Raw genomic sequence first — 18,047 nt, 5'->3', positions numbered from 1 at the left:
AGCCCTTGGGCACCGCCCAGGGTTCCGAGGAAGTGCGGTCTGGTAGATTTCGCCACTCATGCTGGTTCGTTTATGGAGGGACAGATTTCTATAGTCGTTTATTCTGACATTTTCATGGATGTTAAGCAATAAACCATATTTCAGTCCTGGGCCAGACACAAGAGACAATTATTTCTCATAGCAGTTATGGAACACCTTGCCAATTTGGAGCCGACGTTCCAAAACTCCCCGTTCCTGCACAGCACATTGGGAAGGTCAGGTGATGTCTGTTGACACAAAGGATGATGTAGTAACAGAAGCATCCTAGGCGGCTGGAACCAGAATCTCTTATTCTGGGAAGCACATACAGCTGCTCTCCGCTGTAGGCGGAGATGTTCTCTTTACTGAAAAACAATTACGTGTGCATGCGCACAGGTAAAGGAGGAGCGCTCATGCCTCTAGAGGCCCGAAGACAAATTGGCTCTTCGTTCCTCTTGAGGTTCGACTCATTTTATTTTTTGAGAAAAGGTCCCCCTTTGTGATCTGGGCCTTCCAGTTTGGTTGGGCAGGCTGGAAGCTGATCTCTTGGGATCTTCTTGTCTCTGCCTCTGCATTGCGGGGAATACAAGCGTGTATGGCCAGGCCCGAATTTTTGTGTGGGTGCTGGGATCTAACTCAAGTCCTCGTGCTTGTATGGCGAGCACTTTACTAATGTACTATCTCCTCAGTATCCTCTTTACTCTTTAAAGACTTTTCTTATACAAATGGGTGTTAAAGATAGTCCGAAACAAAATGTAGCTATTTTCTTCGGTGCACAGCCTTTAAAACTATGAGAAACCCACAAAAAAGACCCTATCTTCAAATCAGAAGAGCACATGCCTTAGAGGGGTGTCAAGCGTACTAGAAATTGTCTTTTTCTTTTTACTTTGATTCATTTGTGGGGGAAAGTCTATGATATGTGTGTGTGTGTGTGTGTGTGTGTGTGTGTGTGTGTGAGAGAGAGAGAGAGAGAGAGAGAGAGAGAGGAGATAGAGAGAAGACACCTTTTGGGAGTGAGTCTTCTGCTAGTGTGGATTCTGCAGGGACCGAACTCAAGTCATTCCGATTGGCTATGGGTGCCTTTTCCTCCGAGTCACCTCACTAGCCCTAGACTCTAGATTTTGTAGAAGGACATCTTTGGAGGGTTGTAAGGAAGAAGGGCATGTGTCATTTGAAAGGATCACTTCAGCTTCAGTGTGGAGACTGTAGAGGAAAGAAAATCCGATGTGTTGGGACGCAGTTACACTGTCTGAGAGGAAAATGGTTATTTTGCATTTGGTGGTGGAGACAGGGATAAGTGCTAAGACTCGATAGAATTGCCTAGATTCCCTGATGGAATGAACTAAGTGTGACTTGTATACATTAACATGGACAAGTGGGAAAAGGATAGCGATGTTTATAACTCAGGGAATCGAATCTCTGTGTCCACTTCATGTCCAGGGTAGAAACTGAGGCACGCTGGGTATAAGGATCTGTGGTTTAGAGAGAGAGACCAAAGATGGAGAACCAAAACTTGGAGGTCAGTAAACATATTTGTTATTTAAGGTCCTAAGACTTGATAACAGTATATAGAGATAATATATACTGCTTAATTCCAGTGTTCAAGAGGCAGAGCAATTGGATCTCTGTGAGTTCAAGACAAGACTGGTATGCATAGTGAGTTCCAAGACAGCCAGTGCTACATAGTGAAACCTGTCTCAAAAACCAAACAAAACAAAACCAAAAGACAAAATAAAGTTTGTGAAGTAAAACTCCTTAACCCCGATGTCCCTTTGACATGTGGGGTCAGAAAGATTTAATGTTTGAAAAAAAAAATACCAGGGGACAACTTGATTTCAGAGCTGGTCCGGTAAACACAGTGGTAATAATTGTCTGGAAGACTGTAGCACATTCAGAAAATACCCTCATAAGTATTTTGAAATCTGTGATTCACTCTCAGAGTAAATTCGAGTTAAACAAGGAAGCAACATAATCACTCATGTACTATTCACAAGTTTAGTGCAGGCGGGCAGAGAGAATTTTAGTAGGGGCTGAGAGCAAGAGGAACATGACTAGCCAAACACTGAGGAGCGTGTGAAGTTATTTGACTTGCTCAGAAACAGATCCATCATTTCTCCAAGCCTTCATCAGCATGTGCTTTACAAAAGTACTGTCAGTGTTTGGTACATGTGTGTTGGGGGAGGGTAGAGGGAGTGGGGAGTAGGAAGAAACAGATAAAGATAGAGATGGGGGAATATAGAGAAAGAAGGTGGAGAGGGATGGAGGGCCAGAGAACTTATGTGTGTGAATTAGCACAACTGAGTTCACAGTTTGGGGGTTAAGAAAAAGCACAAGTCTTGAGAGGAGTGAGATGTAATTCATACAGCAGCAAAAACAAAGCCAGAGCGACAAGGAAGCATGCCTGGGAATGCAGACATCTTGAGGTCTAGGGATTAGACTGGCATCTAGGTTATACCTGTATGCCATCAGGTTACCCAAGTTGGGCCAGGATCCCTTCATATATAAATCTAAGAATTTAATTTAGGTTAATTGGTTTTCTTCATGGTCTTAGCACTTACCTTGCTGGCTGGCACTATTGTGCTATCCCCTGGCTCTGGCAGTACTATCCTTCTGAAACAGGACAATGGGATTGGTGTTTATTTCTTACCTCTGGCTAAGCACAAATAATTAATTTGGATACAGATATGCCCCCAGAAGGAAGACTGCATCTTGATATATTTTCAGCTGCTAAGCTTTTGATATACACCCTGTATTTTCTCCACCCACTAGGTTTGCTTTGGTTTTATAGATGCTGATAATTAATTTCTTATGCTGTCATTTGTACAAATTAGCTCATTCGGTTCCATTAAAAGAAAGCCTAGTCTCCTTACAATCAAGTTATTTTTCGGTTGATGGCTATTGACTATATTTTTGATAGACTCTGAATCTGTTTCAATATTGGAAGGCCAGACAGACGGGAGAAATAGGACTGCTTATGTTCAAGTGATAGGTAAAGTGGGCTTACTAATTACTTTAAGTTCCTAACTTTCCTCCTGAATAGCTGGAATACACAATGCTGTTCATTTGGTCTGCACCTCTCCTTACACTCCTTTCACTAACTCCACCCTAACTCTTTCCCCTTCCCTTCTTTCTTTTGTTCCTAACTTGACTTCATAGCCCCCAAGGCTGAAGGAATTAGAGATTCTTGAATATCGACCTAAGGAAGTTGAGTCCAGATCTGATCAAAGCTCACATCTCAGACTGTTGCATCCTTGTGACTTTCGTCCATTCTTGAACTCTCTTGGTTTCCTAACCTCTAAAAGGTAGATAATTATAGGACCTTATCTCACAGGGCTCCTTGGGGTTATAACCTATCCTCTACACAGTGCTTAGAGCAATGCCTCTCAGAATGCACACTCGCTAACTGGTAATGCTGATATTCTTCAAATAGACTCAAATTTTAACAAGAGACAAATTAAAGAACAGTGGTTTTGCAGTGGCAAATTCTTTTCGTTTTAAGATTTTTTTTTAATATAATCTTTTCTTATTTTACATAGCTACTCCTGTTCCCACTCCCTTTTCCCCTCCCACTCTACCCCACCTCTATCCACTCGTCAGAAAGGAGGAGAGTTAACAAAGTCAAACACTTCACTTCAAGGCAAGACCAAGGCTCTCCCCCCTACATTTAGGCTGAGCAAGGTATCCCTCCCAGGAGAGTTTGCTCCAAGATGCCAGTTCATACACTAAGGATAAATCCTGGTCTCACAATCAATGATCCCACAGACTGCCCAAGCCTCACAACTGTCATCCACAAGCAGAGGGCCTAGTTTGGTCCTATGCAGGTTCCTCCCTATCAGTCTAGAGTCGGTGAGCTCTCACTAGCTTACGACAGTTGTTGCCGTGGGTATCACCATCAAGGTCTTGACCCCTTTGCTCATATTATCACTCCTCCCTCTCTTGGGCTGGTCTCCTGTAGCTCCTTCCAGTGCTTCACGATAGATCTCTGTATCTGCTTCCATCAGTTGTTGGATGAAGATTCTAGGATAAACTGGGACTAGGAGAAAGAGAAAATGGATTTGCAAGATAGATTAAAAGGAAACTCAGAGTGAAGCCCCATTTTTAAAAAAATTATTAGATTCTTTAAAAATACCAGTGCAAGTTCCCACTCTCTCTCTGCCTTCCATTCCCCCTACATATCCTCCCATCCCAACCCGCATCCAATCCACAGAGAGGGTAATGCATATTGCTTTGGGGAAGGTCGAAGGCCTTCCCTACTATATTTAGGCCGAGTAAGGTATCCATCCAAAGAGAATAGAATCCCAAAGAGCCAATACATACAGTAGGGATAAATTCTGGTGCCACTGCCAGTGGCCCCTCAGTCATGCAATTGTCAACCACATTCAGAGGAACTAGTTTGGTCCTATACTTGTTCCTTCCCAGTCCGGCTGGAGTTGGTGAGCTCCCATTAGCTCAGGTAGACTGTTTCAATGGGTGAACCCATCATGGTCTTGACTTCTTTACTCATATTCTTATTCCTTCCACTCTTCAGTTGGACTTTGGGAGCGCAGATCAGTGCTCCGATGAGGTTCTCTGCTTCTGTTCCCATCAGTGGCTGGATGAAGATTCTATGGTGATATTTAAGATATTCATCAGTCTGTCTACAGGGCAAGTCAAGATCAGGCCACCTCTCCTCTATTGCTTAGGATCTTAGCTGGGGTCATCCTTGTGGATTCCTGGGAATTTCTCGAGAGCCAGGTTTCTTTGTTTCTTCCTTGACCCAGTGGTGGTTCAGTAGTTCATTGTTCAATTTCCATGACTTTGTAGGCTTTCTGAGAGTAGTATTATTGTTAAATTCTAACTTTACTCCATGGTGATCCAATAAGACACAGCAGTTAGTCCATTTTTTTTTTGTATCTGTGGAGGTTTGCTTTGTTACTGAGTATGTGATCAATTTTAGAGAAGGTTCCAGGAGGTACTGAGAAGAAGGTATATTCTTTTGTGTTTGGGTGGAATATTCTATAGATGTCTGTTAAGTCCATTTGGTTCATTACATCTCTTATTTCTCTGTAAAGTTTCTGTCTGGTTGACCTGTCCATTGACAAGGGTGGAGTGTTGAAGTCTCCTGCTATTAGTGTATAGGGTTTGATGTGCGATTTAAGGTTTAATAATATTTCTTTTACATATGTGGGTGCTCTTGTATTAGGGGCATAGATGTTTAGGATTGAGACTACATCTTGATGGGTTGTTCCTGTTATGAGTATAAAGTGTCCTTCTCCATTTCTTCTGATTGATTTTAGTTTGAAATCAATTTTGTCAGGTATTATGATAGCTACACCTTCTTGTTTCTTAGGTCCATTTGATTGGAAAACCTTTTACCAACCCTTAACTTTGAGGTAGTGGTCTGTCTTTGAGGTTGAGGTGTGTTTCCTGGACGTTTTGTGTTAAGAATTTGTTGGATTTAATGCTTCCTTTGACCAATGAGTCTATTTCCCCTATAGTATCTTTAGCACCTGAGATTCTTCTTCCATCTCTTGTATTCTGTTGGTTATACTTGTCTCTGTAGTTCCTTTTCATTTACCCAGATTTTCTATGATCAGAATTCCCTCGGTTTGTGTTTTCTTTATTACATCTATTTCAGTCTTCAAGTCTTGAACTGTTTGCTTCACCTGTTTGATTGTTTTTCTTGGGTTTTTTTTTTTTGAGTGATTTATTAATTTCTTCTCTTTTTTTTGTTTGTCTTTTCCTCCATTTCTTTAAGGGAGTTTTTCTTTTTCTCTTTAAAGGTCTTTATCATTTTCATAAAGTTATGTTTAAAGTCGTTTTCTTCTACTTCTTCTGGGTTAGGATGATCCGCTGGATTCTGGTGTTACCATGTTGGTTTTTAGGATGTTGGAGGAATTCTTGCGTTGGCGCCTACCCATCTCTTCCTTCAAATGAGGCTGACAGTGTCCTTGCGTCTTGGTCCAATCCTTGCAGTGGCTGTCTGAGTGTTTGCGAGTTTTTCTTGGTCTGCTCTGTACTGTCAATGTCTGTCTCAGAAAGCCTCTGTGATGTCAGTAAGCCTGCTCTCTTGGTCATCTTTTCTGGTTTGCTCTCCTGGTGCTCTCTCTTGTTGTAGCAAGCTCTTGGTCTCCTCCATATTATAGCAAGCTCTCAGCTGTTAGGTGAGGTGTGACTAGTAGCTTGGAGGGTCTAGTGGATGGGGTTGGGTTTTTGGGGAGCCTACCCACAGGAAACTCCCTGTTGGTTGACTAGAAAAGCCAAGGGAGTAGGGGGAGGGGCCAGGGTTTTGTCCCACTGTGGAGGTCCTAGATAATGGGGTGTTTTGCCACATGGCTGTTCACTCACATCTTAAGCCCCCTCAGTATTGGAGCAAGCTGTGGTTCAGAGTTCCACCAAGTTTGCAGGAAGAATGGCGGGTTTGGGGATGGGGTGGAGTTAGTAGTTTGGAGGGGTCGCTGGATGGGATTGGATTTGGGGGGAACCTAAGCTTAGGCAACTCCCTGCTGGCTGGCTAGAAAAGCCAAGGGAGTTGGGGAAGGGGCCCCGGATTTTGTCTCACTGTGGAGGTCCTAGAGAGTGGGGTGTCCTTCCACTTGGAAGCCCCATTTTTTAATCAAATTAAAAAGAAAGAAGAAAACAAATTAAAACTTAACCAGTTAGATAGCTTTTTTCATTATTCCTCAACTGTGTGTGGCTCATTGTTTAGATTGGAAAGGAAAAAAAAAAGACATGCTTGATATATGTACGCCACTGCACACAAAAGCATTTAACTTTGAGAGTCCTGATTAATTGATTTATTTTTTAGTTATCTGTTTATCCACAGGATCTCATAGTGTAGCTCCTGAATGGTTTGGGGCTTTCTATGTAGCCCAGGCTGGCCTCCAGCAGCAGGAGGCAATCCTCATATTGCATCCTCCCAAGTGCTAGGGAGGAAGTTAGTAAGAATCCAGCCAGTTCTGGGAGTGAACCACCATAGTATTACCAAAACCCATCTTTGGCTGGAAGCCTTCTAAGATTCCCGTGTTACTGAATGGGGACTGAGCATGACTCCGTCAAGTTCTTCTGCCTGTTGCAGAGCCAGCTGCTCACAGGCCTGCTCTGTCTTTCTAGGGAAGTTATTTCAGTTAATCCCCGAATCACAGCCTTTCCCCTGGCACAGCACATAGCAGCTGTTCCAGGCGCCACAACAGAAGACAGCAGCGCTGGTTTGTCACAGGAAGAACACGTTTCTGTTGTTATTGTTCGACTATAATCACAGGGGAGTTGGAGGGGTGGGTAGGAAAATTTCCAGAAGAGAATAATTTCTTCTCCTCCATTCAAAGTGGAAACAGATAAATGAGTTCCACCCCTGCAATGACAAAAGGATCTCTCAATTCCGTCATGATCCGATCCCTCTGTTGGAGGCTCATCTTTGGGGACTGCTGAATATAATGTCCCTTTGGGAGAAGTGATGGCGAATCTTGGCAGAGGCCTTTTGGGAGCATTTGAATCCTTGTATTAATAACACAATAGCCTGGAAATGGATCCCTGAACACTTCTGGACTCCATGATAGGAACAGTCCAAACTCAACGGACAAAAATCTTTTCTATTTTGAAAAAGAAAAATCCATGTTATAGTCAAGATTGTAACCTCAAAACACTTTTCTCCATAACTTGCAAAGAGCTTTAGTTTTACATTAGAGCCTTATCAGCTACAAGATTTTATTGAAAAAACGTAATAACTATTTTACAGATTCTCTTTAAATGGGTGAAAATGTAAGCTGTGTTTTCCAGCCTTCAAAAACAGTTGAAAATGCTTTACATTACTTTCTTATAAAAAACAATTTGCCCTTGGACAGGTCCTTGGTTTTCTTTGTGCTGTTTTCGTAATTTTTTCCACTAATAGGTTCAGACATTTTGGCAATTTCAGTACCAAGCAGAGATTAATGGGGCTTTAATTCAATAAACTGCATAGGATTAAATTTAGAGCCCCAAGTGAGGGCTATTTTAGCAGGGGCCTTAGCTTTCGACTGTCCACCTAAGCACCAGGCTGGCTTCAGCTTCGATGGAACTTTTGTATGTCTTCGACCTGTTTTGTGTGTTTGTATCCAAGGTGGCCTATTTCATCTGTCTGAGTTTCTGTTGAGGTTTGTACTCCGCTAACAATCTTTTTGAAAAGATTCTGCAGTGTTTTTTCCCTGCCTGACCGTAGGGAAAAACAATAAGGAAAGCACTCCCTATGCCAGCTACACAAGCTTATTTTCTATATTAAAAGAAAATGCTTGGAAAATAATTAACAGGATATCGGTCATGGAGGCTGTTAAGTAGTTGGGGCAGATGACTCTCAGGGAAGGGGTTGAAATTCAGAGGGCAAGAGTAATCACACTGTTCAAAGAAACTGAGCAAATGCAGCAAATTACACCTAGCAAAGCAGTGGGAAGGGATTTATAGCTGAATGCAAGAATTAACGGATTGAAAGAAAAAAATGACATAAACATTCAGTATCGCCAATACTATTTTTTTTTTGCTAATAAGAAAATGGTTAATGATAAGAGTTTCCAATCACCAATGGAGAAAAGAGGAAGACTACTTCATTAGGAAGAAAGAAGAACCAGAGAGCTGCCACAAAGAACAGAAAAGTGTCAACTAAATGAAGACCTTACTAAATTAGAGTCTAGAAAAATGAGAATTATGGAAAACCAATCAAGAAAAGTTTCAAAACTGGACAAATTGTCAGGAAAAACACGAGGCATCCTCTAGCGGATGCGAGTGTGGACTTTTACTTAAACAGTTTGTAAAATCCACACTGTATTTCCTGTCCTTGTTTTGTTTTCTTCCTTGAGATTGTCATAATATTATCGGTTTCAAGAATGTGTCAAGCATGGGTGAAATGTCAGTTCAGGTAGAAGAAATACCAAAGGGTTTCATAAAATAGAACATATAAAATTCATTTCTATGCTTTTACATTTCTAAATTAGGGTTTCTCTGGAAGAAATTACCACTTGCTATCATTAGTGGGCTATGAAAAATAGTATGGTCAAATATTTGGAAAGGCTACTAATATATCCTTCTCCTTTCTAACTAACTAACCAACAAGCTAACTAGCTAAATAACTATATAATAACCATAAACATGACCATACATACAGTTAGATACTAAGTATTTAACTGTGAGTATGCATGTGCATAGCTAGAGCAGTTCTTCGTATATACATAGATATTTCCAATATTTTGGGGTTCAATGCTGAAGTTTGACTTAAAAACCACATTGTAAAGACTAGTATTTGTACAAGCCGATTTTGGTGCCTCTGTTTCTGCCTGCTCTGAATCTCCATCCTTGGTCACAAAACCCTGTTTTCTCCTCTCCTTGCTCCCCTATCAGTGGCATTGTGACCAGGGGTTGTAGGATGTTGTAGTCTATAGCATGAGGATGAGCCATTTTACCAGTAAGTCAGGTCAGTCTACCTAAGCATTGGTGTTTAGGGGTGACTGCTCCTCGCCTCCCCTTTCTTTGAAAGTACAGTTCATTTTGCAGCTGGTCAGAAGAACCAGCAGTCTATGGACAGCGGGAGAGCGTAACTGGTTGGTTTAGCTTTGATTATGAGACTCCTGTGGGTCAGTGGGGCTCCTCCAAGGGAGGGTCCTAAGCCATCATTGTTCTCATTAAGTGTCTTGCGTTGCGAGTAGAGCCCCTTCGCTCTAAAGGTGTTGTGATAAATTAAACTGGACGGGCCTTTCCTGAAGGTGAATGAGTGTGTTTTTTCCAGGAATAAAAACCTCACATAGACTGAAACGAAAGCTGATCAAGAACAAAGGCATCATTAATTCCAAGTGGAAGAAATAATTCACAAAGCTGAGGTCAGTCTCTTCTCATGGGCAAACTATTTCCTTTCATATACTCCGGTCACCTGGGTGCACATTAGTACACAGGAACCAGCCAGAATAGTTTTATTTATGCTCTTAGATTTTCAACACCACTAGTCCCATGAGCTCAAAATGCTGTGAACTTCAAAGTAGGCCCATAGCTACATTATTACTGCTCCACCACTCCCTTCTCCAGTAGCCCACAAGCCTCCCGCCCCCTGAGTAGGCGAGCCCTAGTTACAGGCACTGTATGGAAGTGCCCTTGCTCTTGGCAAGGTGCCACCTCCTGCGGTTGAAGGGAGAAGTATATATATTAAAAAAAAACTTATTAAAAAGTCCCTCCAAACACATCAAACACTCAGCACTGTGTTTTTCCATGATGTATGTGGGAACGAGTCATAGGATATTGATTAAATTTCCCCCTAATTTCAAAATGGCTTGAACAAAGTGAAGGGATATAGCGCACGACACAGATGTAAGCTGTGCCATTTCTCTTTTGACTGGCTTTCATGAAAGCACACCTTTGTCCATTCTGTGCAGTCCCTCTGTGCACCTAGATTATTATATTTCTGCAGTCAACCTGGAAAATCGCTGGTCTTTCCTGCTGCAAAAGTGAATCTATTTAGTGCTTCAAAACCACTTCAGATTTCAAAGAGCATTTCTGATTAAAAAGTATCTCAGTAGCTTTATTGTCTTCTGATTCTTCAGTGCCCTTTATAAATTCATTCTTAAAATATTTCTCCCGCCCCTTACCTTCCCATGTATTGTGTGTGTGTGTGTATACAAGTGTGTCTATGTGCAGATGCCCGTGTCTGTGTGTCTGTATGTGAGTATGTGCATTTGAGTGTAGGTGCCTGTGGAAGCCAGAAGAGGCTGCTGAATTCCCTGGAACTTGAGTTCCAGGTCATTATGAATCTCTTGGTTCAAGTGCTAGGAACTGTACACAGGCCTTCTGCAAGAACAGCAAGCATTTTAAACACTGAGCCATTTGTCCAGTCCCTTAACTTGCTTTTTAAAGGGAGAAAGTTAACCCATCCGTGGAATTTACTTAAAGTCGATGTTTAAGTCCCTACTGAGCTCTAGAAAGTCCCTGTATGTGTATGTATATGTATAAGTGTTGTGTTTATTTTCCTCTTTCTCTTCCTTAGGGTTTGCAAGTCTTCCAATGAAATGTATTTCCACAAATCAAAACACTACTATAAGTAATTTTATCTACTTTTAGGATTTATTAGAAATTTATTCTATGCCCTTGACAAAAAAGCACTTCTTCATATGTTACATAGAATGTAACACAAACGGACCCAAACTCTTTCTTATTGTTCTTATTTATTTTAATTGTATGAATGTTTTGCCTGCATGTCCTCCACATGTGTGCCTGATCTCATGCAGGTCAGAAGAAGACATCAGACTAGAGGAGGCTCTGAGCTGCCACAACTGTAAGTGGCTGGGAAGGAAACCCAGGTCTTTTGCAAGAGCAGCCAGCACGGTCAACTGCTGAGCCATCTCTGCAATCCCTAGGACCTGAACACTTGTAATTCTGGTTTGCTAATCAGGCTTCAATATCTTCTCTTTGCATATGAGCCAGCCTAAGGGATGGTAACAGTAGCTTTTGGTCTTGTAACTTTTAGCCAGTGTTTAGCCTACACTGAAGAAATCCTAAGTATTTATTGTGAATCTGTAAGCAACATATAGGGGAGATAATCGAATATTTACTATCCAGTCTTCTTACCTTTATATTATGTCCAGTACAGGAAACTGAGTCCTGGATGTTGACTTCGTCTAAGATAGAAATAGAACTCACACATCTGTATCATTTCCCTTCTAGGATTGGACAGGGTCTTATATTTATATGCTGATGTAAAAAGGGCACAAATGCATATGTTCTTCTCAGTTAAATGGCCATCTGCCCTGCACCCGCTTGGAACAGTTAAATTGTGAATGTATTGTTTGTTTGATGTCTTAATCCCCTTAGCATGTAGAGCTGGCGTCTGCTGACCCTGGGTCACAGTTCCCTCATTACCCAACATGGAAGCTGAGCTGAGCTCTGGAGTCATTTATGTATTAAAAGGAACTCATCCCAGCTGGGATTAAACATAGAAGTCATACAGGAGTCTTTCTGTAACCACTGTAGGCGGCGGGTTTGAATGGTATTCTTAGGACTGGAGCATGCAGCAGGGAAGAAGTGGCCACAAGAGCATCAATTCTGGGTTACAGCACAGAAAACAGGGCTTTCTATGGGAGATGATAATAGTTTGCAGCTTTGAAAAGCTTGGCTTCTGAACAATAAGTGTTTGTACAAATACTTGTTTAAAAAAATTCAACCTAATACCTTACAAAAGCCAATAACATAAGGAGAAACGGCCTCTCTTTGAGACGCTGTCCTTCAAAGTGCTTGACACATCGTCATCGCTGTCCTGTTCTGGACTTGCTTCTGTGGGAAGACAGAAAAGCACATGCATTTACCTGTTTGAAGTTCCTTATCCAGCCTTCTCTCTTCTTTGCGTATTTGCTCAGTTCAGAAGAAGGTACCCCTAGTGGAGGATGACAGATCTAAAAGGCATTAGAGATCCTTTGGAGTCTCCCATGGGGCTTTGAACCAGCAGCACTGCATGGGGAGGAAGTCAGAAGGTGTGTTACTATGAGAGAAAAGTCTGAAGCAGGATGTCAGGAATGTATAAAAGCTGCTAAAAGAGACAGCTTCCCCATGCCTTATTTCCTCTTCTCTGGTATGGGAAGCAGTGACCTTCGTCCCTCAGCACACAGCGGGATGTGTGAAGTTAATAGGATGCAGGAACCTTGAGAAATGAAGAGCCCAAAATGAGGCCACTTGCGTGCTTTTGTGCTTGGATCCATGAGGTGGATGATTGTAAAGATGTGTGACTGGACCAAGGGGGAGTGTCTTAACTGTAGTAGTGGAGAGTGGACCTAGCAAGGCCTGTGGCTCAGATTCCACCCTCTGCCCTGTATATTTAGAAATAAGGCGCTATTCCTTTCATTTGGATACAAGGCAGTACTTCTGGAATAAGCAAGTGTGCCACAGTTGGCTTCAGGGGAAAGAGAGGTAGGTTCTTTTATTTGTTTATTTGTTTTGTTTTTGAGACAGGGTTTCTCTGTAGCTTTGGATCTGGTCCCAGAACCTGCTCTGTAGACCAGGCTGGAACTCAGAGATCTTCATGCCTCTGCTTTTCGAGTGCTGTGTGTGATTAAAGGTGTGTGCCCCCGCCAGACCCGCAGGTGGGTTCTCTGACACGCTACAGAGAAGCAGAAGAAAACGGAGGTGAGAGTGACCTTCAGACTGTGATTTCTCAGGTGATGTCTTGGGATTGCTTTGTCCTGAGTCCAGTCAGTATTATAGATGTTTATCCCAATGCTCACAACCTCTTTTGGCAAAAGAGGAATATTAAGACTATCAGTGGAAATGAAAAGTTAGGAAATGAAATTTTCACAATAGCCTTGAAGTTGATCGAACTCCAAGTGGAGATGTGAATTTTCAAGTGGGCCTTCATTCCCAGTGTCCTTTATCCCCCTCCGTGGTGTATTGCGGAGGGGGAGGGTCTCACAGTGGCAAAACTCAGCTTATAGAAGAGAGTAAGTAAGTTGTGGAAAGATGTCTAAAGCCTCCGTCTAGGCAAGCGTCTTTACAGAGGCTGGTTGATGGAAAATCCCGGATGAAGCTCTCTTTGCTCGTTCTTTCTTCTGAGATTTATCCTGGTCACACTAATGATCAGGTCGAGCCAAAGAGATCATTTTCTCTTGGGTCTGTTATTTTAATCAGGGATGGAAGTGTGGGCCGGGTAAGAAAAACCTCAAATACCCCCCACCTTCACCACAGGAGAACAACCTCAAACACCACCCCATCCCCACTCCGGGATAGCAACTTCAAACACCCACCAACCCCACCCCGGGAGAGCGACTTCAAACACTCCCTACCCGAGGATAGCCTTCCCTTTTGATTCCGGATCTCCACTGCCTATGTAAGGAGCCCTTTCCAGATTCAGTGAGCTGAGACATGTTTAGTACAAGGTGACGCCTCAGGCCCGCCATGGTGGCACGGAGTGGAATGTCCCGCTGCTGATGGCTGCGGTGCTTGCCAAGGAGTTTCTGCGCATAGTTTATCTGATGATTTATTGCAAGCCCAGCTGCTTTGCTTATTTTTTCTGTACTTGAAATAGAAAAGCAGATTCATTTGTAATTGAAGCTCAGAGAGAAATAATATTAAATATGACTTTCAGTCAGACAAAGGGCAGAAGGTAGAAATTTGTCTCATGATTTAAAGCCGTCTGCAGACAGAGGCCCTGTTGTTTCAAGAGGGCCGCGGATGTGCCTTTGGCTCTGAGAGGCGCTTTCTCCTGGGCCTGGAGCTGAAACGTGGTTGTGTGTCTCGGAGGACAATCATCAGCTGTGGTGACCCAGAAACAGAACGAAACTTTAAAACACACGTGCTCGCACCTTTGTGCCTACGTCTACACAGGCACATACACCCGGTCCCTGCACGGACTGGGCTCAGGACCAAATGGAATTTCTCTAGTTGAACTAAGAGAAACGAATGCTTGGCACTGAAGCAAAGGAGGGGACCTGCAAAGGGTGCAAAAGCACTTAAGATTTCTGTGTCAGTAGTGAGGCTGGAAAAACTGGTGCAATCGCTGTGTCCTGAGGACAGAGTTGCTAACACGCCCGTGACTCCACCATCTGCCACTTTAAAATCAATGTTCGCTTACTTCATTTACCCATATTCTTTGTTTGTTTATGTGAGCGTTCATCCGTGTATCCATCCATTCGCCCTGTTACTGTTAGAAGCGTTCAGCGAGAACTGCGCTTGTCCCTTCCTCTTGTTGTGTCCTATGATTGTGCCTGTGGTGACACTAGATTATCAAGACCAAATCCCCTGGCGCGCATGGGGGGGGGGGGGGGATGTGAGGGCTTGAGACACAGCCTTGCTGAGTCTTGTTTTCAAAACGACTGTGTGTATAGGAGGAGCAGAGACAACGTACTATGGGACCAGGAGAGAATGGCAAAGGCAGTTGATGAGGCTCTCTTAATCCTTCCCTAAGAATTCGGTTGTCATGCAATGCTAGATCCTTTGTCCTAAATCCCAGTTGAGTCTCTTTGCTATTTCTCTATCCTTCCTTCTTGTTTTATTTCTCGTCTTTGTTTCTATAGTTTTATTTTGTCTATTATTTTCTAATTTATTGGAGCCTTAAGAATTGATTTCTTGGGAGAGGTGAGTTTTTCTTTTCTTATTTGTCTTGAACTGATCCAGATACCAGGGAAATTCCTTTTCTTAAAAACAGTATATCATTTTTGAGGCATGGCAGATACAACTATCAGCAATACAGTCTTATCATAGGCGGGGACCCAGGAGTCAGATGCAATGTACTGAAAATTGTTATGGGCTGGGGAAATGGCTTAGGGGCTGAAGGTGCTTGCATGCAGGTCTGAGGGTCTGGGTTTGATGCCTGGATTCCACAAGATGAGACTCCCGAAAGTTATCCTCATGCATCTACATGGCTGCTGTGGCATTGGTACCCTTGGCCACACACCCCTCCCCCCACACACTAAAAGAAAGTTTTGAATTTTTTTTAAAGTTAATATGTGATTTTGATTGATGGAAAGAAAAGGAATCACCCAGTCAAGGTGACGTGTGAGAAAAATGCAAGTCTCCTTTGAGTCCCCTGACAACGAGGAATTCTGTGGTTCATTCTGGTGTTTAACTAGATCAGACTGGTCTTTTTCTTCAGGAAATGAGAAGTGTCTGTCATGTATCTTGGAACTCCGGCTGTGCCTGCACCTTTCCTCCTTCACAAGACACCTCAGCAATTGGGCTGGAGACCATCAGCTTAGAGATGCATTAAATGTTCACAAATATCTATAAACAAATTTTAGTATGGTAATGATCAAACAACCAAGTAATTAATTCAATTCTCACATCTTACTGCTTTCTTTGTGGGAATTAGATGGTCCATGTTAGGTAGAGATGTATATATCAGTCCCCACCAGTACCTTAGATACTTAGTTTTCTCGTGAGCTTCCCTAGTAGACATTACTTGACATATGTTCCAATTAGTTGCTAGGGAATTAAGAGCGCCTTCTTTGATTCATTAGGGAATGGCTCTTGGAAGCCTGTTCTTGGTTTTCTCTAGACTTCATCCACATGCCTTTCTGCATGTATCCACTTTCCTTTATGTTTTTGCTAAAGTTCTCCTAGCACATTACTGACCTAGAGAGTGGCCTTTCCGACCCTTGATTAGCTATTTGCTAATTCCTTTCTTGAACAAAAGCAACCCAATAAGTACCTTACATGAATGAAGAGACAGGGTAGCAGGAAAGAGGCATAACACAGTTCAGTTAGTGTTAAAACAGTAGTTGCAAACAGCTTGATAGACAGGTATGGGAAGTATGTGGGTGCTGAGAGGATAGAAGTAATTGGGGTTATTAGTAGAAATAGGAGGGTGTGGTATTTTAAGTGGGAACAGTCCCCATAGTCTCATATATTTCAATACTTGGTCTCCAGTTGGTGGCTGTTTGGGAAGGGTAAGGAGGTGTGGCCTTGTTTGGAGGAAGTCTTTCATTGTGGGTGGACTTTGAGGTTTCAAAAGCCCAAGCCATTCAGTTAGTTCTCTTGTCTCATGATTGTTGACTCAATATGAGATCTCAGCTACTATTCCAGCCTGCCTGCTGATTCCTTACTCCCTGCTGAGATGGTGATGGACTCCAACCTTCTGGAATCATGATCCACAAATAAACACTCCCCTTTATAGGTTGCCTTGGCCCAGTGTTTTGCCACAGAAATTGGCAAGTAACCAAGACAGAGGGTATGGCCATGCTGGTCACCCATTGCCATGTGTTGTCCCTTGGACACTTGACTTTCGTTTGCATTCAGAGGAACAGCTTACAAAATACTGAGCAATAAGGACATAGCGGAGTGGAAAGAGTCATCCAGGGACACAAAGATCAAGGTAAAATTGTTAACTTCTTTTGAATCAAAGGAAATGGGTAGTAACACTGAGTGAGGGACATCTTCAGAAGATGTCACTCTGAGAGTGGGTCACTAGGAATTCCAAGTCGGCTAGATCAAAAGATTTCTGTGTTCGTGCAGCAACAAGCATGGTTTGATGATAAAGAAAGCTACCACCAAACACACAGCATGCTGTTTCTGAACCAGGGGCTATTCTTATTTCTGTGCATCAAATCTTTTTATCTTCACAACAGCCTCTAAGGAATAGAGTTTCCCAGTTTCACAGCTGTAGAAGTAGAGGCCCAGCAAGCTACTTTGGTCTCCAAATTACCTCTGAGCCCCAAAGATATAGAAATAACACTTTAGCTCCTGTGTTTTATTGTTATGGAATTTACAAGAAAGGTTATTTGCTGGAGGCAGATGTTTTTCTTATTGGCACAGGTCATGTCAGGTGTGTGTGTGTGTGTGTGTGTGTGTGTGTGTGTGTGTGTGCACATATGTGTCACATATGCATGCGACAGGCTCGTGCTGAGATCAGAGGACAACCTCAAGTGTCAGTCCTCGGGCAGCTTCCATCTTTCCCCTGAGACATAGTCTCTCACTAGCTTAGAACTTAGCCACACAGGCTAAGCTATCAGCAGCCCCGCTTCCAGGAATTTACCTTTTCTGGCCCCTTATGCCTTCCTCCCTTCCTAGCACAATGGTTTCTGCCCTTTATGCATGGGTTCTGCGGATCTGAAATTTGATCCTCAGAGTCGAGTCTTCTCTAGACCCAGTGTGAGTCTTTCTGGAAACACTCTAGGGTCTACTCAAGGACAGTGGCGCCATAGGTAGAAAGGAAACAACAGACTTCACATGTACGTTGTGGTTGCAGGACTGTGGGCTTTGGTGCCTGGCCTTAGAGCCTCTGTAAACTGGTTGGGCTTGCTGGACTGTTTACTAGTTGACTGATTTGAGAAAGGTATTGAGGTGTCTCTGTGACTCATTCTTCTTTTATAAGCGAAGAGAATCCAGTATCCAATTTATGTGGGTGTTTTGAAGGCCCAGTGCTACATAGGATGACTAGGTCCTTGGCAGACTGCCTGGCACATAGTAAGAACTCAACAAATGGTAGGTATTGCTAGTCAGTTCGGGACAGATGATTTTCACACCAATTTCCATTGCATGGCCACTTTTAATTTAGCACTAATTACATTTTGATGACATTTGCATACAGCATTTAATTGACTGAAAAATCCCATTAATACTTC

Source organism: Microtus oregoni, unplaced genomic scaffold, assembly GCF_018167655.1.
Source record: "Microtus oregoni isolate MIOR12 unplaced genomic scaffold, Mior012 000164F_ref0000179, whole genome shotgun sequence".
NCBI lineage: Eukaryota > Metazoa > Chordata > Mammalia > Rodentia > Cricetidae > Microtus > Microtus oregoni.
The sequence above is the reverse complement of the archived record's forward strand: the minus strand, read 5'-3'. Positions refer to the sequence as shown.